The sequence below is a fragment of the Tyto alba genome, unplaced genomic scaffold (assembly GCF_018691265.1).
Source record: "Tyto alba isolate M040663 unplaced genomic scaffold, T.alba_DEE_v4.0 Super-Scaffold_13, whole genome shotgun sequence".
NCBI classification, from domain to species: Eukaryota; Metazoa; Chordata; class Aves; order Strigiformes; family Tytonidae; genus Tyto; species Tyto alba.
Window position 1 is genome coordinate 39,378,392 of NW_024881275.1, and position 27,386 is coordinate 39,405,777.

A 27,386-nucleotide genomic window follows, 5' to 3' on the forward strand; every position below is an offset into this window, starting at 1 on the left:
AAATTTTCAAAACAAAGTGGTATAAAATAACTGCATGAATTATCACTTAATATTGTGTTAATTTTATATAGTTTTTTTTTTCTTTTTCTTTCAGTCCTGAGCCTCTCAAACTCTATCTTCCTTGTGTTGCCATTATTTTGTGAATTCTTTTTAAGGGTGTGTTGCAAGTGCAGCTGTGTATAAAGTAATTGAGGCTTTTATGCAAACATATGTTTTAGATGGTTGCTGGTTTTATGAAGGTGGATGTGTTAATGTGTGAGTTTAAGTGTACCTCGTAGTCTACAGATTGCCCTTCCTTTTTATCATCCTACTATAAGTTTACTGGATAAATATCACTATAAAAGCAGCCTAATTTGTAACCTTAGACCATTACAGATGATACCACTAAAATATAGTAAAGTATTCTACTAAATTACGCACTACTCCATCTTCAGTATGAACATACAACAGAACAAAGCTTAATTCTCTTTTTGACACAATCCATGCATAAGAACTAGCAAATGCATCTAAACTGGAAGTGACATGACTGTAATTAAATAAATAAAGAAAGAAAGCAATGAAGATATCTTATAAGAAGTGAATGAACAATAAATTTAAATTAATAAATACAAAATAAAAGTTATGTAAATACTATGGAAAACTGAAACAGAACGAGGCATTATGCTCATTATTCAACTTTAAAATAGCTTGTAATATTTGCTAATTAATCCACCATTACTGGAATCAAAATCACAGAAGATTATCTACATTTTATTTTCCATCTTGTATGGAAATAAACTTGGCTTCCTTAAAAAACAGATCAATATTCCATAATTTTTTTCTCCCCTCTCAGGGCTAAATCTTTGAAAGAACAGAGTTTTCCTGTATTCTTCAAAAGCTATTAAGAAGTTGGGTCATCATGCCTTTTTTTCCAAGATTTCTCACAGTGGTTTTTTTTTCCTGCTATGTATTTTTATACATTATTCTTTGGTTCTTCTGGAAAACTTTAAAGGGCATTACATAGACAGCACATGTGTCTCAAATGCTTCTATGCATCCTTTAAAGCAAAAACTCTCATGATGGAAATGTATGTGCAAATTAAGCTGCTCATCAAGATTCATGTTTCAAAGTCCATATAAAGGAAATAAGGTATATTATCAATATAATTATTAATATAATTATTACTATAAATAATATAATTATTGATATAAATACTTATAGTTCTAATTATAAAATCTAATTATAAATATATATTTATAGTTATATTTTAATATAATTATTAATACAAATTATTATTTATATAAATATTGATATAAATAGTTATATAAATCATTATTTATGTAATTATTATAAATAAACATTAATATACTTATTAATATAAAGAAAAGGTATCTTTTGGAGTACGTATCTTCCTTGTCTGTCATAGAGATTTCCTCTACCTACATGGAAATTATCAAAGCAAAAAGCTGCTATACTTTGTCTACCAAAAGGCTGAGGACTACTGCATGTGTGTGCGCGCGCGCGCGTGTGTGTGTGTGTGTGTGTGTGTGAAGTGTCTCATCTTACATTACACAAAGTCATATCTGCTGTAAGGGAACATCAAGTTAATATCTGTGACTCTTCTCTCCAAGCACATTTATTATACTCTATTTCCCTTTCAGTAGTTTATCATTCCTTGACACATAGTAATAAATCATTTACTTAGAAAACAGGTGTAAGTACACTGATAAAAATGAAGACTTTTGTTGATAGGAAGCAAAATCTAATCATGGATTAAGACTGAGCTATAAAAAATTAATTTTGCCCTAAAAACTTTCCCATTGAACCTCTAAAACCTCAATTAGTTTTTGGATTTTACTCAAATTGAAGTACTGATTTAATTTGTTTTAAACGAAGTTTTTTTCATTTACTTTTTACATATGTCTCAATTCTGAGCAGATTTACTGTAAGCCTGCTCCTAGAAGCTAAATACATTGGTCAGAAGTCACTCTCTCTGCAAGCAGAAGGTAGAAATATGATAGATCTTGAGTTTTAGTTCAGTAGTAGTTGGAACATTTGCCTTAAAAGCTGAGCTTTATTCACCATTTTCTGATGTATGCAAAGATTTACTTAAAAAAAAAGTCAAATTTTAATGTATATCACCTAAATTTGAAGCTTAGTGCTGTTTTACTGAAATGGCTAAGAGATGTTTGGCTATTGTAGGCATGACATTTCATAAATGTTACAGCCATGTCATTCAGCAAACACATTGGAAGGAGGCCTCTGTTTCTCTTAATTTTAAATAATTTCTCTATCAGTTTTATAGCAACTTGCTTGAAAAAGATAAATTGGGCAGGGAGCCAATTAAAGTTATCCTTTAACAAAGTCCCCATAATTATTCCCTTAAAGCAAAGTTAAAGCAGAATGGCTGACTGATCCCAATATTTAAAGATTTAAATCAGACTCAGAGGGAAGATGTATTCCTCCTTCAAATTCAGATTAAACAAAGGTCTTCCCACTTGGATTCTGAGTGTTCTTCATACTACCATCAAGAGGGCTCTGATTCTTCAGTAGTTAAAGCTGATTCTTCTTAGGCTCTTTTTTGTTTACCTGTTCCATAGATGACAAGAAGGACAATTTTAAATTAATCCTTTTAAAGGAAGTACTTCTCCATTTCAAGAAATAATGCTGGCTCTCTTCCATAAAGAGGATAATATACCCCAAAATGTGGTCTTCGGGTTTGCTTTTGTCAATGTCTGAAGGCCTCTATTACTTACAAACACTTTGCCTAGTCACGTAAAATGCTAGTTAGCTGTCAAGTAGCTGCACACTCTTGAGCTTCTCTGTATAAACACGACCACCTACACTTCCTCAGATAACCTGAATGAATATCATTTGGGGGTAGCGTAATTCAGAGCCCCAAGCTTGTGCTCAGGAAATCCAATGGCTCACACAGTCTGGCTGAAACAGAAGGTCAGATCCAAAGCTGCAAGGGTTAAACTGTTAGGTTTGCCTTGTTGTGCCTACAGGCAAGTCAGGCAAGAGCTGTCAGCAATTCAGAAGAAAGAACAAATGGCCTTGATGGCCAGTCAATCTCAAATGCTTCTCAATCAAGTGAAGTCTCCCATGCCAGCTCAGGGATCATCACACCTGTGATGGGCATAGGATGGGAATGCATGATTATGCATTTGTCCTTCCAGGCATGAAAACACAATCTCCTTCTGTGGACAATTCCCAGTACCCACAGACAGCCAGGAATTGTGGATAGCTCTTGAGAGAGTTGTTAGCTCTGGAAAGGTTTTCCAAGGTAATGGCTCCCTGGAACCTCCCTTTGTTCCCAGAAGCAGACATCTACAACTATCCTGATAAGAGGAAGGATTAATAATAGTTAAAATTCCCCTTTTGAGTTGCCCTTCCCCTATCAGCATAAAGGAACTACAATGTGAGTAGCACCTGCAGGATTGAATGCAGTCCTTGCTCCTGAGTGCAGATATCCCTCCAGAAATTACTCTTTGTTGATTTCACATTTGGTCTGATGAATTCAGGAACAAGAGGGCACCTGGTTGGGCTCAAAACAGTTTTTCATTCAAGAAGCAGACATGTATTTTTGGTTTGTGGCTGGTAAACTGAGAGACAAGTCCTGAGGTAAATTTGGAAGGTTTGTGAGTAAGGATGGTAACTGCATTTACCAGCAGTGTACATTTTGGTCTGACTCTCTGGATGCTCAGAAGCAACTGAACTCTGAAGAACAGTGCATTAAACTAACTTTTAAAGTCTCCTAAAGTGAACTATCTTCATTATAATATTAAAAACCACACCCATCGGTCAAAAAGACCCCTGCCCAGGTCAAGACCCTTCCTCCCCCAGAACATGCGTAGTTGTAGAAGTATTGTGTAAGCTGTATTATAACTGTATGTTAATCACTAACACTATCTACTAGGCATGTTTGGAAAAGTACTAACTTCTGATTTTTGTGTATAGAAGAAGCACCAACACCTGCTGGTGGTGTGCTTGATTTGTGGAAAAGTCCACCAACCACACAGGCCTGAATAAATACAGTATCCTTCCTGAGTGTGTTACAGAAAACAATGTAATTGTAATGGGTTTGTAATCTAGCTTTAGTGTTTGTATAAAGGCAATATGGGAAGTGCACAAGATAAAACAGACCATGCAGGTTGTGCTAAAAAATACGTTAAGGAGGAAAAGGATGTTGTCAACCTCTGTAAGTGCATGACTGAACAAAGGAAATCATTTGGAACATTGGCTGTTTTGAAGCAGCAGATCCCATCTTTGCTGCCTGTGAGGCATACATTACTCATCGTAAATTGGTAAAATTGAAAAGCAGTAAAAAAAAAATCTTGTGCCATTTGGACCTTGTTATATGCTTTATACCATGCATAGGATCTCCCAAGAATAAAATCAGAGGAGGTTAAGAACTTAGGAAAAGAAATCCAGAAACTGAAGGGAGATGAAATTGCCAAATTAACAGAACAAAACACTACGTTAATCAGAAGAGAGGAAGATCTCAGATCTTGCTAACAAACTAAACTACTAGAGTTAGATGTTGGAGAAGTGCAAGATTAGAAATGAAAGGGTTTAGAAAATGATCTAGAAAAAGCTAAAACAGCAGCTCATAAAGTCATCCAATCAATGAATCAGTGCAATGCAATCATTGAAGATCTAACAGAAAACATTTATTTGTGTGAAGGGTTAATAGCTGTTGTGAGGGCAGAAAAAATTCCTGTTATTCTCCTAATCGTTGAACCTTCTTGCCTGAGAATTTATTCGGAAATCTGGGGGGAATTCTCTCCCCAAGACACATTGCCAAGTGCATCTTCCAGCCCTGAGCTAGAGGTACTCCATCCCATTAACCCTATAGTAATATGAAACATTGAAAGGACAGCAAATAGAGGAACAAGTGTTCAGGATGAAGTAAGGCAAACAGTCCAACAGAAACCCCATGGGGCTGTGGTCCCTCAAACAGGGTTCATTACCCATTGTGCAAAAGCCAGTCTTATACACAGAGCTGAGATACCAGTTTATTCCATATTTGCACAAAGAGGGGTGCTAAATGGTAATTCCACAAAGCTAGCACACCACACAAAAGAACTTCACGGTATCTATACACTTCAGACTACATGGTTACATATTTACTATAAGGGACATTGGTTAGTTTCTTACATTTTACCACTCACTGGTCAGTAAAATACCTCATCTCAACTTAAACTTACAGTGTGTTTTAATTTTTCTAAGCAAGCTCAAAGGGTAAGAGTCTTTATTTGGGCAGGGGTCTTCAGAGCAGACGATACTTCCTCCAAAGGACACTCTAATCAAGCATATTTATGATAAACTATTTTAATGAGCTTGCGTATTTCAAGATCTTCTTCAAGGACAGTAGCTCATGATTAGAAGTTCCTTACTAAATCATTGCTGATGATTTAAAGAACAGACTGACCTAACTGATATGTCCTTGTACTTGATGAGAAACATTTGTGTGGGCTACAAAGCTAAGTCCATCATAGACCAGTTAGGTTCTGCACATAGAAATATTCTGACATGTGGATTTAAGTGTTGTAAGAAACTATGAACTAAGGGTATTGTTTATTGAAATTTATGTTAAGCTCAATGTAAAGGTTAGGCGGCAAAAGACAAAAAAACTGCTTATGCAAATAGCTGCCAGACACCACTTGTGTGAGACAAGATAACCTGTGAGACAAGATGACTGCGTGAGATAAGATAACCGCAATTGCTTACACAAACCAGATACTTGTGCAAGCAGAAGGGGGTACTGATCAAAGACAACCACGAATGTAAAAATGTATAAAAAGGAACTGTTTGAACTGATCAGTACGGCAGTTGGCGGAGCGCAGACTCCCCTGCCGTCCAGCGCTGTCTTTGCTCATATTCTACTTGCTATAATTAATAAAATTATAATTGGATTATGATCCATTGTGGTCTCAATTTATAACAATTTCATGGTGCCGTGACTCGGATAAGGAACGGTGGGCTTCTGTCCTCCGGGGAGGCGCCCCGCGGCAATCCGCGGCCCCGCGATTGATAGCCCACCCCATCCTTACCGACGAACCTAAATTCTAGAATAATGAGCAAAGGAGAAACCGGTAAAATCCCATAAAAATTCTGTGCACGGGAGTCCGGACGAAGACGCAGGATGCGTAAGTATATTGCGAATTTGTTCGCGGGTTTACCGTTCGGGCGGGATTGGGTTTCCTGGATTATAACGAATGAGAGGTTCGATATACTGAACCAAGCGAGTGCGGACCCTTAAGTACTGCGTTTCCCATTTCCCGCGAGGGACTGGGCCAGGAACAAGGGGAGCAAGTGAGTGTGTGTTTGTGGATAATCCAGAAGATGGGGGCGAAGGGCAGCAAGCCTTCGACTCCCATGGGAAGGGTACCCACTGTACCTAAGAATACCCCTCTGGAATATGTCTTAGACAATTGGAGATATTTCCCTGGAACACTAGGGAAAGATAAGCAGAAAATGATAGAATATTGTACTAAGATATGGGGAGGGAAGAAGATTTCTAAAAATGTCTTTTGGCCAGTCTGCGGGTCAGAAGAAGATTGGATAAATGCAACAATTAAATCTCTGGGTTAATAATAAAAAAAACCCTTAACCCAGAAGAAAGTCAGTATGCGGGAGTGTGGCTAAAAAGACCGGGAGCTAGACTTTACCCGCTGAATGAAATAAAAACTAAACAAAAGAAAAAGAAGGAAGGGTTAGACGAAACCCTTCTAACCCCCCCTCCTTACGTTTCCCCTCCTGCTCCCACAGCCCCTCCAGAGGTCCCCAGAGCGCCCACTCCCCCACCGGAGTCGGAACAAGAGTCTCCCCCTCCTCCTAGACGTGTAACTAGAAGCCAAAAAGGGGCAGCTCAGATGTACCCCCTAAGGGAAATACCCATGGGGGGACCTCAACCCGTGATCGGATATATTTCCGTACCCCTAAACTCGGCTGACCTATGAGATTTTAAAAGAACCGAGATGGGAAACTTAATTGAGGACCCACTCGGAGTGGCAGAAAGATTAAATCAATTTTTTGGACCAAACCTTTATACTTGGGATGAGATGCAATCTATCCTTGGTCAATTATTTACTACCGAGGAAAGAGATATGATTAGACGAGCAGGAATGAGACTGTGGGATGCTCAACATGCCCAGGGACCTCAAGCGGATATTAAATGGCCACTCCAAAGACCTAATAGGGATAATCAGGATCCGGTGCATAGAACTCATATGCAGGACCTGAGAACTATAGTAATTCAGGGAATTAGAGAAGAAGTACCCTGTGGCCAGAATATTAATAAAGCATTTAATGAAATGCAAAAGAAAGATGAGAGCCCTACTGAGTGGCTGGAACGACTGAGGAAAGCCCTTCAGCTGTATTCTGGGATAAATCCAGACGACCCTTTAGGGCAAGCACTCCTCAAAACTCAGTTTGTGGCAAAATCATGGGAAGATATCAGAAAGAAGATTGAAAAGTTAGAAGACTGGCAGAATAGAGGGTTGGATGAATTATTGAGAGAAGCTCAGAAAGTCTATGTAAGGCGAGAGAAAGAGAGCAGCAAGTGACAAGTAAAAATGATGGTAGCAGCGGTCAGAGAGGACCGTAAAGGACGAACTGGTGAACACAGATCTGCTGGAATGAAACAAGGGAACGTAGTAGTAAAGAAGGAACAGAGATGTTGTTTTTATTGTGGAAAGAAGGGACATATAAAGAAGAATTGCAGAGAAAGGATCAGGGATGAGGAAATATTGAAAACGGAATAGGAGAGCCAGGGGCTCTATATCTTAGGGGACCGGAGTCATCATGAGCCCTTGATACAATTAAAAATAGGTCCCCATAAACAAGAGTTCACCTTTTTAGTAGACACTGGGGCTGAAAAATCGACTATTAAACAAATACCTGAGGGATGTAAAATTTCCTCGGAAAAAAAAGTACAAGTAATTGGGGCAAAAGGAGAACCATTTAAAGTAAACAAAATCAAAAATGTGGTATTCGAAACTGAAAATAAATTTGGAATGGGTGAACTCTTGCTCGTCCCTGAAGCAGAATTTAATCTGCTAGGACGAGATTAATTGTTGAATTACAATTAGAAATTAAAGTGAAAAATCAAGAGCTAACAGTGTCTACTTATCCTTTGACCGTGGATGAGCAAAAACAAATTAACCCCGATGTCTGGTACTCTCCGGACACAATTAGTAGACTGGAAATCCCACCGATTAAAATCCAAGTTTCTGAACCCCACATACCTGTGAGGGTAAAGCAATATCCCATTTCCTTAGACGGACGGAGAGGATTAAAACCAGAAATTGATCGATTATTAGCACAAGGAATCTTAGAGCCTTGTATGTCACCCTTTAACACCCCCATTCTGCCTGTAAAGAAACCAAATGGGAAATATCGGCTCGTACATGATTTAAGGGAAATCGTTTAAGGGAGCACGGGGCGGCTAGGGTTAATCCCTTGCGGGGAAGTCCCAGCGGCAGGAATTCAAGGGGGGATGGGATTTGTGGATGTGCCGCTCACTAATGTAAAAGTGAGGGCGTATAAGAATGAATTTAGGAGGTTATTAGAGGACCCTGTGGGGCTGTCAGAGAAGACTGATCAATTTTTGGGACCCAGTATATATATACATGGGAGGAGATGCAGTCGATTACGGGAATTTTTTTCTCTCCTGAAGAAAGACAGATGATCAGAACGGTTGGAATGTGGATATGGGAGAGAGAAAATCAGCAGGGGATACCCGGGGAAAGGAAACTCCCTGTAACCCCTCTGCAGTGGAATCAGAATGAACAAGAGCGGAGGAGAGATATGAGTGACTCTAGGTCATTATAATAAGAGTCTGGAGGAACTCCTGAGAGAAGCACAGAAAGTAGATATTAGGAAGGATGAAGAAGAGGCTAAAACTAAAGCTAAAACTATGATAACTGCACAAGAAGCTGTTAGAAAAAAAACACAAGGAATCTCAGACGGGAAATCACAAATTTGAAACAGGCAAAGGAATGAAAGGGAAGGCGGAACCAAGAGGCATCACTGGCTAGGGAAATCACAAGGGAATGTTTTCATTGTGGGAAGGGGGGGCATTATAAACAAGAATGCCCCCAGAGAATACGGGACCTGTTGGTGTTTGAAGTAACCCAACAGGATGAGGGTGGTAATCACTAGGGGTGTCAGGGACTCTACCTCCTGGGGGATATACCAACAGAAGAGCCCTTGATAAATTTGAAATTAAGACCCCAGGAGGAAGATTATGTAAAAGATACAACTTGGGCTGTAGGGGCTAAAGGTGAAGGGGTTTTTTGGTCCCAGTTATAAAGAATGTGTTAATACAAGGGGAAGATCAATATGCTGTTAATGATTTGTTGTTAATGCCAGGGGTAGGATGTAATTTGCTAGGTAGAGATTTACAAGTGCAATTAGGAATAGGTGTGGTGCTGGGTGAAGGAAAACTAGTGGTTAAATTACTAGAATTATGGGAGGAGAATCAGGGAGGATATTTAGGAACCAGAGCATAACTGTTTGGATTTTATAAATTATCAAACGAAAATAAGAGAAGATCCGTTAAATAAACCTTTGCCCTATAGAGAAAAACTATTTATTGATGGGTCCTCTCGATGCCTAGAAGGAAAAATATTGGGTTATGTAATTATCGAGAGGCAGAAGATGGAAGTGTTTGAAAAGGGGAAATTACCTGCTGGGTGGTCAGCACAAGTCTGTGAACTCTATGCCCTAAAACAGACATTGGTATATTGAGAGATAAGGAAGGGACAGTGTACACAGACTCAAAGTATGCATTTGGAGTGGTCCACACATTTGGAAAAATATGGGAAGAAAGAGGGCTTATAAATACAAAAGGGAAGGAGCTAGTACACGAGCGGCTGATCAGAGAAGTTTTAGAAGCCCTGAAGCTCCCCACAGAAATTGCAATTGTGCATGTGAAAGGACATCAGAGGGGAGCATCAATGGAAATAAGGGGGAATAATTTAGCAGATTAAGTAGCCAGAGAAGCAGCTACAGAATCATCACTGGTAGTTTTATTGGTAATAATACCAGGGGATTATGAGAATTTAGCCCCAAATTTCACAGAACAAGAAAAGGATATACTTAAAAATAAGGGGGGAAAAGATTCAGAAGGAAAATGGACTTTAGCAGATGGAAGGCAGATGTTAAACAAAACAAGATCATGAGAAATTCAGATCATGAGAAATTCTGTCATTAATACATTAGAAAATACATTGGGGAACACAATCACTTTGTGATCATTTTCTTAGACAATATGGGTGTATAGGAATATATATATGGTGGCTAAACAACTAGTTGATCGATGTTTGATTTGTTAAAAAGTGAACAAAAAGGTAATGAGATAAAAAAAAAAAAAAAAAAAAAAAAAGGTGGCTGGGGAATAGGAGCTAGCCATACAAAGCCTCCAGGTAGACTTAACAGAGCTACCTTAAATACAAAGGTGGAAGTATTTGTTGGTATTAGTGGCTCACTTAACTCATTGGGTGGAAGCAATCCCCCACACCAAGGGCAATGGCAAGCATGGTATCCAAGGTGTTACTGGAAAACATTATCCCCAGATATGGATTAATAGAAAGAATAGACTTGGGCGGAGGAACATATTTCATTTTAAAAAAATTATACAACAGCTATCTGAAGCCTTAGGGATCGAATGGGCATGGCACACCCCATGGCATCCTCGGAGTTCTGGAAGAGGAGAAAGAATGAATCAAACTTCAAAACAAACCTTGACTAAATTAATGATTGAGACTCAGATGTCTTGGATTAAATGCCTGCCGTTGGCCTTATTAAGGATCAATACTCAGCCACGAACAGACCTGGGAATTTCTCCCTATGAAATGATGTTTGGATTACTATGTATGAGTAATGACAGGGATATTGTCATCCCTGAAGTAGGAGATCAGTATGTAAGAAAGTATGTAATAAGAATTGGTAACACTTTAATGAAACTAAGAAAGAAAGGACTTCTGCCTCAAATACCACCATTGGCTTTTAAATATCCACAATGTAAAACCAGGTGATTGGGTATTGATAAAAGTGTGGAAAGATTAATCATTAACTCCCGAGTGGGAAGGTCCATTTCAGGTGCTGCTGATCACCGAGACAGCGATCCGAACAAAAGAAAAGGGGTGGACTCTTGCCTCCTGAGGAAAAGGACTGGTGGAAAAGCCTCAGGAGTGGACTGTGGTACCATCAACTGATCGACTACAAGTCACCCTCAAAGGACTAAGTAAATTCATCAGGAGGGGATTGAATGACTCTTAACCAGTGGTTTGACTGGGTTTTTGACTGGGTTCAGAGGTAACACTGTGAAAATTTACTTATTCATTTACTTACTTGCTGTATAAGGAAACAAAAACAAAAAAAAAAAAACAGACAAAACCAAACAAAAAAACTGTCAGGGAAAAGCTGGCGTTTACCGAGCATTAACTGACAGACATGTTACAGAGTGGCTTTTGGTAACAGATTATGAGCATTTTGGATTCAATTAGGCATTGCTAGAAAATCAACCTAATAGGGTAATACCTTGTCTCGAGTGTATGTATGGATGTCATGAAGCGTGGGTTTTGTGTGAATGTGAAATGTGTTACCGGATGTGGTATTTCTTGCAGATGGAGAAAATTGTCTTATAACTGTATAGGGAAGGGGCATGAACTGTAACCTTGATTTACGGGGAAAAAGAGGTTAGTCCCCAGAATTTGTGATGTCCCTGAGAGCTGATGGGAGGACACTATCGGAAAGCGCCAAAATTTTGCTTTGCTTAGAAACAAAGGAAGTGGCTACAAAGGAGCTGCACTTGAATTGACTAACTCTTAACACACGGATTTGTTAAACAGTAGAGGGCAAGACCGGGTTAACCTCTGTGCTCGCCACCAAGAAGACCTTTTTCTCAGCTGTGGGCTGCAACCCCATAGGCATGAGAGGTGGGAGTATATGTTATACCGGACCTCTGCTAATCATCCTGGTATGGTTTGCTTTAATAGTGGCAAATTTGTGCAGCAAGTGCTTTACTGTTATGTCCAACATCAGAGTGGCTTTGCTTTCCCAAAGACAGAAGGGTGGATGGAGATATTTTAGTGGGAAGAAGAGAATCCAAGTAAAAGATGTGACAGAAGTAAAACAGTCAGTACCAAAACCGCCGAAAAGACCTATAACAGAATTTTCAACATGGTTAACCAAAGGAGATGGTGGTTTACATAAGCAGATACAACTACATGCGTACTTGAAAGAGGAACATTTACAAGGGCAAAAGATATGTAGTAAAAAGGCAAACAAAGTGAGGGCTACCAACATCAAGGCTGCACAATAAATTGCTGCCCATGCATAAGCACGCTCCATTGTTTTCGCGGTATCGGAGGTACAAGAGTGAGAGCGCAAGTGGTGAACCTGCCTGGTCTGTAGGGATCAGGAGTCAGGGTCCACATACGCAGCAGGAAAATGGATTTCCACGCCCCCAGTCCAAAGCGCATGTGTTGCTGGAGGGTCTCGAAAGTTCGGCTATACCCGGATGGCAAAAACACCTGCCAGGCCCGCCCAGATCTAGGCAGCACAGGCATTCTGGGTGGAAGAGAAACTTCCGCTCATTGCGCACTTGGACCTTCCTCGGTCAAGCCGCTAGCCTGGGGCTGGACTATCCCACTAATCTTACTGATCCCGCTGGATTGCAATCTTGGGAAGATGGGAGTAGGGGACGATCCCGTGTGCGCCGCCCTGCTGTTAGGATTTTTCATTATATTGGTGGTGACTGTCGTTGCCATCGCGGTATGCGAGGGAATGTCTCGTGGCTGGTGTCGGAGAAGATCACCTCCTCCCCCCAATCCTCCAAGATCACGAAGACAACTAAGACGCCCTCGAAACCTTGATGAGGTGATGGAAACAGACTTATAGTTCAAAGAAGAAAATGTTGTTGATCAGAGGAGTTACCGCGCGGCGTGTGACAGTTGTTCTTGGACTCTTTCTATCTTTCTATCGCTATCGCCCCGTGAGTAAGGGTAACAAGACATCGAAGGACAACATCCAAAGGACAGTGCTGATATCTTTGGTTCTTACTTTTTCTCTTTCTGATTGTGTCGCGTGGGACTTTGCTGGATTGTTATACAGTTAATTATTTCAGGTTCTTGTTTGCTAATAAATTGTTGATTATTGTTTACAGAGTGTCTGATAGTACGGTTGACTGTGCAGTTCGGCACACAGCTCGAATGTGCTTAACACCAACAGGTGAAACAGTAGTAGCAAATTGCATGTTGGTCACAACTTGTTGGATTAACTGAACAAAGCAAGGAATAAATAACACACGGCAAAAACATTAAGGCGACAACTGCACATAGCAGATAGAATAAGAGCTGTTTTACCTATGGTGCTCTGAAAACACCCTCAATGTTAGACTCAGAATGGTGGGATGATCTATTAGGAGCTTCCTGGTGGAAAAGATTGTTGTGAATGCGTTATGCCACGTGAAAACTATGATTGTAATTGTAAGGTATTATCTTGAGAGTGTTATGATAAATGTTGGAATTGTGGAAAAAGGTTTGCTTGCAGTGACGAAAATGAAAGTAGCATATAATAAACAATAATAGGATAAAAGAAAAAGGGGGGATTGTAAGAAACTATGAACTAAGGGTATTGTTTATTGAAATTTATGTTAAGCTCAATGTAAAGGTTAGGCGGCAAAAGACAAAAAAACTGCTTATGCAAATAGCTGCCAGACACCACTTGTGTGAGACAAGATAACCTGTGAGACAAGATGACTGCGTGAGATAAGATAACCGCAATTGCTTACACAAACCAGATACTTGTGCAAGCAGAAGGGGGTACTGATCAAAGACAACCACGAATGTAAAAATGTATAAAAAGGAACTGTTTGAACTGATCAGTACGGCAGTTGGCGGAGCGCAGACTCCCCTGCCGTCCAGCGCTGTCTTTGCTCATATTCTACTTGCTATAATTAATAAAATTATAATTGGATTATGATCCATTGTGGTCTCAATTTATAACAGTGTGGAGCATGTATCCACACCTAAATGGTGAAGATGTAACCCATCTGGCTTATGGAAGTCTGTCTAACACAGATACACATAGGTTTAGGGAATAATTAAGCATTTTAGTCAATCCAGACACAAACTTTTAACAGGTGGTAAAAGGTTTTAGCCTCATGTTTCCCAAGAAAGAGTCCTAGTACTCGTTTGAGAGTAATTGCACTGTTGCAGGATGCTGGGACCATCAGGAGGCCTGGTCAGTTGCAAGGGAATAACTCCTGTAAGCCTATTCAAACTGTCATTTATTCTAATTATGGCACTTGTTCTGCTTCAGACAGAAGGGCAGAAAACCTCACACACCCCAAATTTCAGTGTTTCTTCATGGAGTAATCTAAACTTTAGATAGAGGTGACCACCTTTTAGTCAAAGCCACTTGGGATAAAGAAAGCCAAGGCCATGCAGAGGTGCAACTCAACTCATTGCCTACTCATAATCCCCGCCCAAAATTTCCTGAACTCACACAAGATCCATTCAGAATTTGACTCTGGAAGGAACTTAAATGATCTTGGAGAAGATACAACAATTTACCATAATCAAATCTATTGATACCTTTATGGAGAGTCTATGGACAGAGGTGAAAAGATAGAAGCACAGACTACAGCAACTTTCCTCTTCCCCCACTAGTGAACTGATATCAAGGTATGTAAAGTGAGTTTGGCCAACCCAACAGTGAATCCTAGACAAGGTCTGTAGGTTCTGCTAGGAAGGCCCAGGTTCCTGTGGGCTAGCACCATAGGTCCTGGTACCTCTGCCCGTGGATTCTTGGGGATGACCCTCAAATGAAATGGTGACTGGGAACTTGGAACAATATTGTTTCAATCGTTAACAGACACAGGAGCATCCATGAACATTTTAAGATGTCTACGGTAAACTCAGGCAGAAAAACTCAAGTGCAGGCCACTTTAAGCAGTTAGGATAGAGCCCACCAGCATGAGCCAGTTTGGGAAAACATCCCCTTACAACTCAGTTAATTAAAGGGAGTAACTCACAATGAAGTTAACAAGAGCCCAGAAGGAAGAATTTTAGGTGTACTATTTCTAAAGGAAAATTGTCCTACAGTATATTTGGCAAAAAAAATATGGTCTTTCGAGGGAGGATCCTCAGTAATTTCTGCTGTTCATAGTTGGGTTGCACTCAAGATACCTGACCACAACTGGGCAGATGATGCTTGAGCAGGAAATCCATGAAAGCTTGGACATGGAACCAGACCAACCATAGTAAAATTGAAGCAGATACGATTATCTCATAAATGAATGTTCTCATATGTGTCCCAAAGATAGACAGAGATGCTGTCTATCCATAATGCTCCCCTATGGACTGTGGGCAAAGCAGATCAGACTTGCAGGCTTACAGTGGACTACAGAGCTTTGAATGACTGTACAACCCTGGGAGCACTTCTGATTGCCAAAACCAAGGAAGTTGTGACAGCAGTTGCACCAGAGTAAGGTTGGTACAGTGTGACAGATGTGGGTAATGCTTGTTTTCTGTAATGTTGAATTGAGCTTACTGGTATAAATTTGCTTTTTCCTTTCTGGCAACTCATTTTGCCTCCACTTGCACCCTCAAGGTTATTACTCTTCCCCCAGTATTTATCACACGCATCCATCACATATGCCAGAAAAATTGTAACCAGAGTCCAGAAAACATGTGATCACAGAATTAATCACAGAATCATAGAAAGGTTTGGGTTGGAAAGGACTTTAAATATGGTCAAGTTCTAACGCCTCCTGCCATGGGCAGGGTCACCTTCCGCTAGACCATGTTGTTCAAAGCCGCATCCAGCCTGGCCTTGAGCACTTCCAGGGAGGGGGCAGCTACTTCTCTGTACAACCTGTGCCAGTGTCTCACCACCCTCACAGTAAAGAATTTCTTCCTTGTATATCATCTAAATCTACCTTCTTTCAGTTTAAAACCATTACGCCTCATCCTATCACTACCCTCCCTGATAAAGAGTCCCTCCCCAGCTTTCCTGTAGGCCCTCTTGTAGTACCGAAGGGCCTCTATAAGGTCTCCCTGAAGACTTCTCTTCTACAGGCTGAAAAACCCCAACTCTCTCAGCCTGTCCTCATAGGGGAAGTGCCCCAGCCTCCCTGATCATCTTCGTGGCCTCCTCTGGAGTCACTTATGCAGGCTGATATCCTTCTTATCTCGAGGACCCCAGAGCTGGACACAGCACTGCAGGGGGGTCTTACCAGAGCAGAGCAGAGGGAAGAATCCCCTCCCTCGACCTGCTGGCCACACCTTTCTTGTTGCAGCCCAGGATACAGTTGGCTTTCTGGGCTGCAAGTGCACATTGTTGGCTCATAGTAATTTTTCCACCCACTAATACTCCCAAATCCTTCTCCACAGGGATGCTCTCAATCCATTCTCTGCCCAGCCTGTATCTATGCATGGGATTGCTCTGACCCCTGTGCAGGACTTTGTAATGTTAGGCTCCTCCTACGTGTCTATAGAGGGCCTCATCTGCTCGGTCTTCCTGGCTGAGAGTCCTGTAGCGGACCCTGACTATAATGTCTCCTGTTCCTGCCCTCCCCTTAATCCTGACCCATAAATTCTTGGTTGGCTCCTCATCCATCCACAGGCAGAGCTCCAGCTGGTCACTGACAGAGAGGGCAATGGTAAGTGGGTAACATTTTAACACACTCACTGACCAAGGAGAGGAAACAAAGAACTTATGGAAGAAGTATTGCTCTCCTAATTGAAACAAGACTTAAACCCAGGAGGTAAAAGGCTCAGTTAGTTCAAAACTAAGCTAGATATTTAGGGATGTCCTTGGATCAAAATGGGTCAATGCCTGCATGTTCAGATTGGAACCACTGTAAAATTCTAGCCTCAACCAATGCTTATTCATTATGGTAATTTTTAGGTTTAATTCATTTTCCCCAAGTCTTTATCAAATCTTTTGCAAAAAACCCTACAGGCCTCCATATTGGCTTGCCCTTTTCTTCCCAGTAGCTGTGTTTGGAATTCAGTATGAGAATAATGTTAATAACATGCTGATGTTCTAGTTGTTGCTGAGTAGCGCTTATCCTGAGCTCAGGACTTTCCAGTTTCCCATGCTCTGCCAGCAAAGAAGTACACAAGAAGTTGGGAGTGAGGATGGCCAGGGCAGCTGACCTGGACTAGACAAGGGGATATTCCATACCATAGGACATCATGCTCGGTATAGAAACTGGAGGGAGGTGGCCGAGGAAGTTGGTTAGCATCAGTTGTCTTGTCTTGGGTTTTATTTATCTTTTTGTTATATCCCTTTTCATTAAAATTATTATTGCTAGGTTTTATTATTAATAATGTTATTCTATTTTAGTTATTAAAATGTTCTTATCTCAACCCATGAGTTTTACTTTTTTTCAGTTCTCCTGCCCATCCCACTGGGAGGTGGAAGGAGTGAGCAAGCAGCTGCTTCATGCTTAGCTGCTGCCTGGGGTTAAACCATGACACAGCTACTCCAGAAAAAATGTAAATGGATTTGGGGAAAGGAACAGAGTGAAGCACTCCTAACTTAAAAGATTTACACAGGGCCACTGCATTAGCCCACCCAGTCTTTTCTCCTGCCTTTTGCCATCAGTTAACTGGTTCCGCTGAAAGTATGGGAGTCACCCTTTCTCAAATATAAACAGGGAAACTAACCGTTATTGCATATGCATTCAGACTTTTCAAAGTCAAAAAGCAAAAGTTCAGTCCATGTGTGTCCCGACCCGGAAAGGTCCAGTCTGGGGAGATCCACTGTTATTCCCAGAGTGACATTAAGACACAAATGAGGTCAGATGCCATAAATAAAAGAAGTTTAATAGTTACATAAACATTCATGGAGATGCAAGAAAGAGAGGGAGAGAAAAGGGAAAAAAAAGGAAAGTAAGGGTGCAATAGCTACCACCACGGAGCTGCGGCGTCCCATCAGTCCAAAGCGACTTCACATCAGGTGGGGAATTCCATTTGATGCTGGTCACCGGTTTTGTTTAACCTCACCTACTACTCGGTGGTGATGCGCATGCCCAATACCGTCACTATGGGGGTGTTCAGGGTTTTTTTTCTTGTCCCCGGGTCTGGGCGCATGTGCAAGGGTAAGGGGAAAGTTCTGTTCCATAATCAGGAAACGTGTGGTTTTGTGGTTGGAGAGATGCTGAGGTATGAAGTTCTAGCAATGTTGAGACAGACATCCGTTGAGACAAGAGGTTCCAGTAATGTTGTGACAGACACGCGTTGAGGCAATCACAGTCTCAACACAGTCCTTTACACCATCCCATGGCTCAAGACCGCTGTCTTATGGATGATGCTCCGTGGCGACATAGAAGACAAGATAGAGAAAGGAAGAAGGAAAGGAAATAGCATGTTTACAGTAGCTAACAATATCTAACAGCTACAATTTAAGCATTCAATCAACCATTTTCAATAAACAATAATATTTTCAATAACCAACAATAACTAACAATAACTATTATCATTGAACGAACATTAGCTAACAATTATATTTTAACCAATTGCAAAAAACCAAAATGTTATACTGCTGTTTCTTGTACTTGAGGGGTTAGCTGACAAGACAATTATGGTTTACATGAGCATTTACAAGACAAACATTCACAAGGATAAAAAGTACATATCACAAGAGCAAATAAAGCAATAAGTAACAAAGATAAAGCTGCATAATAGATTGGTACCATCATATGTATTCCACTGTTTTCACAGTTTGGGAAATACAAAACAGAGCGGTTTTGGCCTACGCAAGGCAAGCGGTCAGCTGGCCTGGTCTGTTGGGATTGAGTTGGAAGTCGGGGTCAGCATACGCAGCAGGAAAATGGACTAATGGACTTCCACGCCCCTTTAACAAAGCGCATGTGTTGTTGGGGGGTCTCAAAAGTTCTGCTATACCTGGATGGCAAAACAGAACTACAAGGCTGGGTCCAAATCCAGGCTACGCATGCATTTTGGGTGGAAGAAAATCTCCCCTCATTGCGCATGCGGACCCTAACCTTGGTTGAGCCTTTAGCCTGGGCCTTGACCACAAGGGCCACAAACTGACTCACCCATCTCACCACAAACTGCAGCTTCAGAAGAATGGGAGTAACAGATGATCCATTGTGCGCTGCTTTGCTGTTTGGATTGTTCATTGTGCTACTCATGATGCTCATCGTTATTTCAATATGTCAATGTGTTTTTCATGGTTGGTGCAGAAGAAAACCACCTCCTCCTTCCAATCCTCCAAGACCGTGAAGACACCCTCAAGTTCAAACTAAGGTACAGGAAATTGATCTATAGTTCAAGAAGGAAAAAGTTGATTGTTGGCAGAGTTACACATGGCACATGATTTTTTCTTGGACTCTATCTTTCCATCTCTATCACCCCCATGAGCAAGAACCAGACAAAGTGGTATGGTGGACAGAAGAATCAGGACACAAACTACATGAAGATGACACCAACAAGGAAATATGGAAAACTGGAGGTCCTTCACCACCCCGACAATAACCAAAGGATTGTGCTGAACTCACAGGTGGGGCTATCTTAATTTCTTTCTTTTTCTCTCTTATTGTGTCACGTGGGACTTTGCCAGGTTGTTATACAGTTAATTAGTTGTTAATAAACTATTAATTGTTGTTTGCTGTGTGTCTAATAGTCCATTAAACTTATTTCAAGACTACGTTAACTATATAGTCCATATTGTTGACTGTGCAGTTCAGCGCACAGCTCAAATTTGTTGTATGTTAATTATAACATGTTGAAATAATTGTATAAAATATGGAATTGCGCATGGCAAAAACAACAATGTGGCTAATCCACATATCAAAAAAAACAGGATTCGTTTTACCCATGGGCCCCCGGGAAGCCAGGAAAACATGTCAATGTTCCAACCTTCCCACATTTGAATGGGGACATGGGCTAACTTCTGTATTCCAGATGTGATTTGTTTAACTACCTCACCATTGTCATCAATTTTTAAACAACAATTGGAAACATTTAATTTACCACAAACACCTCCTTCTTCATCTAGCAGGCAGTTGAGAACCATCTGATGTTGATAAATTGCATTTCGTATTTGAGTTGCTTGGTCTGCCAATAGGTGAAGGGCTTTAGCTGTTTGATTAGTAATAATTTCCAAGATAGTTTGTAGATGAATGATACTATTTAGATTATACATAGGTTCTCGAGCACTGTTAATGGGTTCATTAGGATTCCAAGATGCAGGTCCATAATTTTGTATGATACACTGGGGGGTCCACTCATCTCTACCCCAGGATTGGCTACTTCCACCTGACCCAGAACTATCAATGGACCATCGATACCGATTAATGTCATCATATACCTTAATTCCTAAGCCATTTCCATTTTGGTCTGGTAATAAAAAGAAGGGGCATATGTAGCCTACATAACATGTTCTGCTCCAATTATTTGGTAATTTTCGATATGCATGATGGCCACAAATCCAATAATGACCTTTTAAAGCACAGGTTCCATTTACAAATGGTCCTTTCCCTCTGCGTCTTAAATCGGAATTACAAGGAGTTTCAAAATAAGTGGTGTTTTTTAAACCCAAAGGGTGCTTAATTCTATTATTTGATTTTACTCCGTTAATCTAAAGATCACATTTCCATGCTCCTACCTGATTGCTGTAGTTACACCTAATGGTTACTATTTGGTTGGTTATGCCACTTATGTCACAAGTCAAAGGGTTAGACCAAAAGCTATCAAATTGTTTTTTATGTCCGGCTTCATCGACCCATGCCCAACATAACTGTCGAGGGATGAGATTTTCGTCAGTGGTGTTGATCACCATATACCATAACATGTCATCTTTGACAGGAAAAGAGTGATTATAAGTTGAACAATTAATGGGTCAACACCCAGGGATAATACAATGATTTCCATACTTAAATGTCCAATTACACACACTATGACCAACAAAAACTCCATAGCTGTCATTCCGATTAAGACCATATTCTCCCTTTTCTGGAACCTGGATTTTCCATGGTTTTGTTTCCTTGTTCCAATATAGTGACTCATTACCAACCATTATATCACTTAAATTAATTACGAGCCATTTTGGGGATATTGGTTTTGACGTCCACGTCCAGTCTTTAAATCCTAAAGGACTCCCATATACCCAACAAATTGTCAAGTTAAAAGCATTGGCCACCTGCTAGCCTAAAGTTATAAATCTGTTTCACCACCCCAGTTTGAGAAGGGGGGCACAGGAGTTTCTTTTAATATTAAAGGCAGCAATAATGGCCAACCAAAACAATGTTTGCAATGATATGCTAAACATCCTATAAATATTAACAAAGCAATTACCACAAGAGCTATGCAGACAATTAATAGCTTCGTGTATTTCTTCAGGCAGGCATCAAAAATTTTATCTGAAAAAAAAAAAAACCCAACAAAAAACAACTCAGTTCGTTTTAAGGAATCGGAAGTAGGTGGTTATTAAAAAAATGGAACAATTCACCTAGTATTGATTTTGTGTTCCTTCCCATGGGCATCTTTCACTTTCTAAGCATACTTGTTCATGGGAATTTCAAGTACCAGTGGTATAGTCCCAATAGTGGGTAATTTCACCAACACTGGTTGGCCAGGAGAATGAGGGGGATTCTGGCGATGGTCAGGGCCATTGAGACTTGGGATCAGGCTTTGAGCCTTTGGGCAGAATGCTGTGATTTTAGGGCATCCATTTACTTCCCATCGGTTACTGATATGAGCAACGGCATCCCATAATCTTTCTAACTACCCTGATTCGTAGGGTTTGAGAAAACACTTGAGACGTCCATTTGTTCTTTCCACTATCCTATTTGCTTGGGGATAGCAGGGTGTGTGAAAAACCCATACAATTCCTTCTCCCGCCACCCAGTCCTGAACTACTTTGGCTGTAAAGTGGGAACCACTATCTGACTGAACTGACTGTGGTTTAGGGAGAAAACTGAACCACATTTTCAAGGTTTTCACTGTGTTTTCTCCTGTAGCTCATCCAAATGCTTCGGCTTGAACCAGGCCTGATATTATCTCTACTCCTACCAAGGCATAATGTTTACCCTCCGATCTCCAGAATGGACCAATATAATCTACCTGCCAAGCTTCCCAAAGTCCCTTCCCTTGACTTAAATGTAGGGGTGCCTCTACCAATGGTTGTCTCTCTAAACGAATGCAACATTATTCACAAGCAGAGATGCAGGTGCGGCCAGCCTCTAGTTTGGGCCTCTTGATAGAGATCCTTAGCTCCGGTATGCCCCCTTTTAAGGTGTAACCATTCTAATAACCTTTCCCAGTCTTCTGATCTAAAATCACTTCGTAGGGGAGCACATCTAGCTAACTCATCTGCCTTGTTGTTCCATCAGCTGGTTGGGGTTTGATCATTTTGGTGCAAGGCAACCCATGCCACTCCAAAATTTCCTTGTTTTGCAATAGTTATAATATCTTGCCATTTTTTTTTTTTTTTACCATACAGGTAGTTGGATGACTTCCCACCCATTCAGTTCCCAAAATCGAAGCCATTCAGTAGATCTCTTAAAGATAGCGAGAGTCAGTATAGATGTAGACAGGAGAAGTAGATTGTGCCTCATGTTGAAACACACTCCATACTGTTACCAGTTCTCCTACTTGAGCACTACCCTCCCCTTCAGTGATGATTTTTTGTTTGGTCTTTATTTGCAAGGCAGCAGCTTGATATTTCCATGTTTTGCCCTCTCTTTTAGCAGAGGCATCCATAAATCAAACATTCTGTAGTTGTTCTGAAAACAGGGGGGCAACTTGCACCACAGGGGAAGTTGTACTATTTTCAGCTTCTAAAGCAGCTCTTTCCTGAATAGTAAGGGTTTTGGCTGCACCCTCTGAAACTTTAAAGATATTACAGTAATGTTCTATCTGAGCATACCATTTTCTTACTGAAGCTCTTTGTGCCACCCTGTCAGGGGGTGGTGTCCCAGCCAATATGGGTTTTATTACTTTAAAGGGACCCCTAAGCACAATTGGCTGTTTATGTATGGTGTGTTCATCTTCTTGCAAGGCTAGGCTAACCACGAGCAAACCTTTTTCCCAGGTAGAATACCATTTCTCGGCATCCTTAGAGCTTTGAGAATAAAACCCTATAGGTCAAGTGGGTCATTCGGGCCCTTTTTGCCAAAGATGTATCAATAAACCTGATTGGGCAAATCCCCATTCAATTTGGATTGGGTCAGAAGGATGGACCGGACCCAGAGCTTGATAGTTATTAGCTTCAAACACTAGTAATTGCAGGATTTCGTTATGGAGTGGGGTCCAACCCCACAACACTCCATTTCACAACAGGTCATACAAAGGCCTTGCATTGATGGAAAAATCGGGAATATGTTTTCTCCAAAACACAAGCAATCCTAGTGCATGTTGTAGCTCTTTCTTTGTTTCAGGCATTTTTATCTGGTCCAATGTAGAAAGGATATCTTGAGGAATACATGTCATCCCTCCTTTCCACCATATCCCTAAGAATTTTACTTCATTTGCTGGTGTCTGAATTCTTTCAAGTGGAATTTTCAGTCCTAAGCCTTCTAACTGTGAAGTGATTTTGTCTTGCATTGCTCAAACCCTGTCTACCTGATTTCCTTCTATAAGCACATCATCAATATACTGGTAAACTTTTACTCCTTCCTCCAAAGGAATCAATTCCAATTCTCGCGCTAGAGCGTGGTGAGCTAGGGTAGGGCAATGCTTGTATCCTTGAGGAGAGTGGGTAAAAGTGAACTGTTGTCCCTCCTGAGTGAATGCAAAGCATTCCTGGTCCTAGGGTTGCAGGGGGACCATAAAAAACATCTTTGACATCAGTAGTTGCCATAATAGGGTGGGCTTGTTCCTGGATGGATGCTATGAGCTCAGCAATGTTTGGTACAGTGGCTGTTTGTGTGCCTGAATTAGCATTAAGTTTCCAATAGTCTACAGTCAATCTCCATTTTCCTTTTGAACAGGCCACATGGGAGAACTGAAAGGGGAATGGGTCGGCACTACAATTCCCTGTTCCTTCAATTCCTCCAATACTGGGGTAATTCCCTCCCATGCACCTATAGGCAACAGGCAAGGTTTGACATTCATTAATCGTGAAGGAGGAAGTGAGAGGGCGGTATGTAATAGCCATATGTCAATTGATAGGACGTCAAATGTCCAATTTCTCCCCTTACTATCCGTCCATATTTTTCTCCTCAGAACATCCAAGTCCTAAAAGGTTAAGTGGAAACGATCCCACAACTGTTGTTGCTAAAGTGGCTGCATACTCCCCAGGTAACCTTAAACCAGGAATAGCCACTGTTTGTGCTCAGACATTACCAAAAGCATCTGCAACATCTGTTGTTTAGACAAAGTGATGCCGCTTTGTATAGCATCTTCCATTCTAAGGGCTGAAATTTGAGCTCCAGTCTCTACCAGAAATGTTATTGGTACTAACTTAGGTTCTACAAAACAAGTAATCAATAAATCACCTCGGTGGTTTTCAGTGAGCCTTCTAATGTGCATTCACCCTTGGCCTCCCCACTCACTACAAGTGGGCAAAGGGATTAGTTTCCCGGCACCTTGGGGGAGGTGGTTAGATCCAACAAAGGAGCACTAGGGGTAGGATTCTCGACCTTGACTTGTGGATTTTTAGGCCATCCTAGTACTAATTTTTCCAATTTATCTGTTGGCAACCCATTCATAAGTTCTTGGGGAATGCCTTTCCACCATCCCATGGTCCACAGGCTATTGTGTTTGTTTTCTTTGCCACCAGATGATGTTACAGGGAATGTCTCTTTATTTTTGCTTGGGGGAAATTTCAATTCTGTGCGTCTTAAAACTTTCAAATCTGGTTTGGTGAGCAGAGTGGCCACAGGGCCATATTTTCGCCGATAATTAATTAATTCTTGAGCGACTTCTCCCCAAGTCCATACTTTTTTTTTTTCCTGAGGTCAACGATTAGAGGTCATGATTTCTTCTAATGCAGCAATAGCCCTTTCCCCCCGGGACATTGCTGTATTTTTCCTTGCAATTGAATGCCAATAGGTTTCAGAGAATCAGGGAGTCCCCTTATAAGAGGAGTCATTCGTTCTGGATCAACCGGCATCATCACTGGGGATTTGTGTCTAGGTTCAAGTTCTTGGTTGTACATAATTTGCAGACATGCTGCAATTTACACACTTTCTACTAATTAATTAATCGTTCCTACGATTGCAAGAGGATCTCCCCTTTCCAAGGGATTAAGACCCCCAACCCAATAGTCTGCCATCTGGGTTAGGGACCAAGGTGCACTACAGTTTCCGGTGGTTAGAAACACTTCTGTCCCCCAATAGCTCTCAGCTGCTTTTTCATTTAACTGTATCTGGTCCCCTCCAGACAATGACACTCTCCAAACATATTCTGTCTCTGACTCCTCAGGTAAACAGCCAAAATATTTTTTCAGTTTAGCTAGTTCAGTAGCCGAATATGTAATTTCTTCAGTAGTAACTTGGGGAAATTTGTCCCCATCATCCTCATATTTAAATTCAGTTTTGACCAAGGGTCTCAAAAAACTGGTGTAACATCCACTTTGTGCAATCTTAGTTTCACCTCCTCTCAATACTGATTGGGGTATTCAATCTTTTTCTCCGGAGGTCTAACACTCTCCTCACCTGTAAGGAGTTGTTCTATCAAAACAGAGTGCAAGTAGTTTACCTGAGTTCTTTCCCCTGCCAATTGTTCCTTTAAAATCTTTACTCATCCTTTTAAGGACTGCACCAAATCTTGTAGAGACTGTATAATTTGTAATTCTGCCACGAGCTGTTGATCTCTAGCTTCTACAGCTGCAACCAGGCTTGCACCTAACACAGTACAAATGATCGATTTTCCTTTTCTGGACCACAATTTGGCATCCTTTTGCAAAGCACTGATTCAGTCTGACACACTGCAAATTATACCAATTTTTCTGTGTCCAGCTCTGGGACCCCCAACATAAGAAGGATGTGGACCTGCTCGAGCGGGTCCAGGGGAACTCACAATTATCAAGGGGCTGGAGCACCTCCCTTACGAGGACAGGCTGAGAGAGTTGGGGTTCTGCAGCCTGGAGAAGAGAAGGCTCTGGGGGAGATGTAGAACAGCCTTTGAGTACTTAAAGGGGGCCTACAGGAAAGATGGTCACAAACTTTTTAGTAGGGTCTGCAGCAACAGGAGAAGGAGTAATGGTTTTAAACTAAAAGTGTGTTGATTCAGACTAAATGTAAGGAAGATATTTTTTACAATGAGGGTGATAAAACACTGGAACAGGTTGCCCAGAGAGGTGGTTGTCCTGACCTGGAAAAGTCCAGTCAGGGGAGATTCGTTGTTATTCCCAGGGTGAGATTAAGGCCAAACGAGGTCAAATGCCATAAAGAAGTTTATTAGTTACATCAATATTTGCGTAGATGTGTGAGAGAGAGAGAGAAGAGTTAAAAAAAGGAAAGATGCAATACCTACCACCACGGAGCTCCAGAGTCCCATCAGTCCTAATGGACTTCAGGTAGGGAATTCCATTTGATACTGGTTGTCATGGCTCTTATATTGAGGTGTTGTCGCTCCTCCTGAGAATTGATTGGCATATCCTAAAAACTGTCTTGTTCGCCCTCACTCACCACTCAGTGATGGTGCACATGCCCAATACTGTCTCTATGGGGGGGGCGGGGGGGGGGGTTTCAGGGTCTTTTTTCCATCCCTGGGTCTGGGCGCATGTGCAAGGGTGAGGTTATCCATATGCATAGGTTTTCCAGGAAAGGTTTGGGGATTTCCAGTAAATCATTTACATGCTCTATCAAATGTGGTGGTGGTCGTGGTGGTAGGGTGTCCTTCGGTGGTCAACTGATGAAGGCTCTGCATCTTCCTCCTGATTGAATGTTTGACTTTAATTGGATTTGCATCCTTAAGTGGTTCAAACTGGTCTAACAGGATTGATGCAAGCTCAGGGTCTCTCTGTCTTATCTCCAAGGTTGCCCTGCTTCCTTCACCTTCAAGGATGTATTGTTCTTTGTAGTGTTACATGGATGTCTGGGCTTATGGGGGTGTAGCAGTTTCTGTAACTATGTTTGCTAAAGCATCAGAAACTTAGTAGGAGGTAGGGTGCTCCAACAATGCTGAGGCAGACATCCGTTGGGGGTTTTGACACAGTCCAGCAATGTTGAGGCAGACATTCATTGGTATAAACATCTTCTAGACACAGTCCTTTACAGTGGTAGATGCCTCATTTCCAGAAACATTCAAGGCCAGACTGGACAGGGCTCTGAGCAACTGATGTAGTGGAAGATGTCCCTGCTTATTGCAGTAGGGTTGGACTAAATGACCTTTAAAGGTCCCTTCCAAACCAAACCATTCTATGATTCTTTTAATTTCAGGAAAATTCAACCAATGGTTGCTTATCTTAAC

At 41.1% G+C, this 27,386-nt stretch overlaps 1 long non-coding RNA gene across 1 annotated transcript; it reads right to left on the bottom strand.

Annotated features, from left to right (window-relative positions):
* Nucleotides 1–18,541: 18,541 nt before the first annotated feature.
* Nucleotides 18,542–27,282, bottom strand: LOC116964711. Its single transcript, XR_004408905.2, has 3 exons — nt 26,448–27,282; nt 21,324–21,388; nt 18,542–19,289 (listed from the first exon to the last, which is right to left on the bottom strand). It is a non-coding gene; the product is annotated as an uncharacterized LOC116964711 (long non-coding RNA).
* Nucleotides 27,283–27,386: the final 104 nt, after the last annotated feature.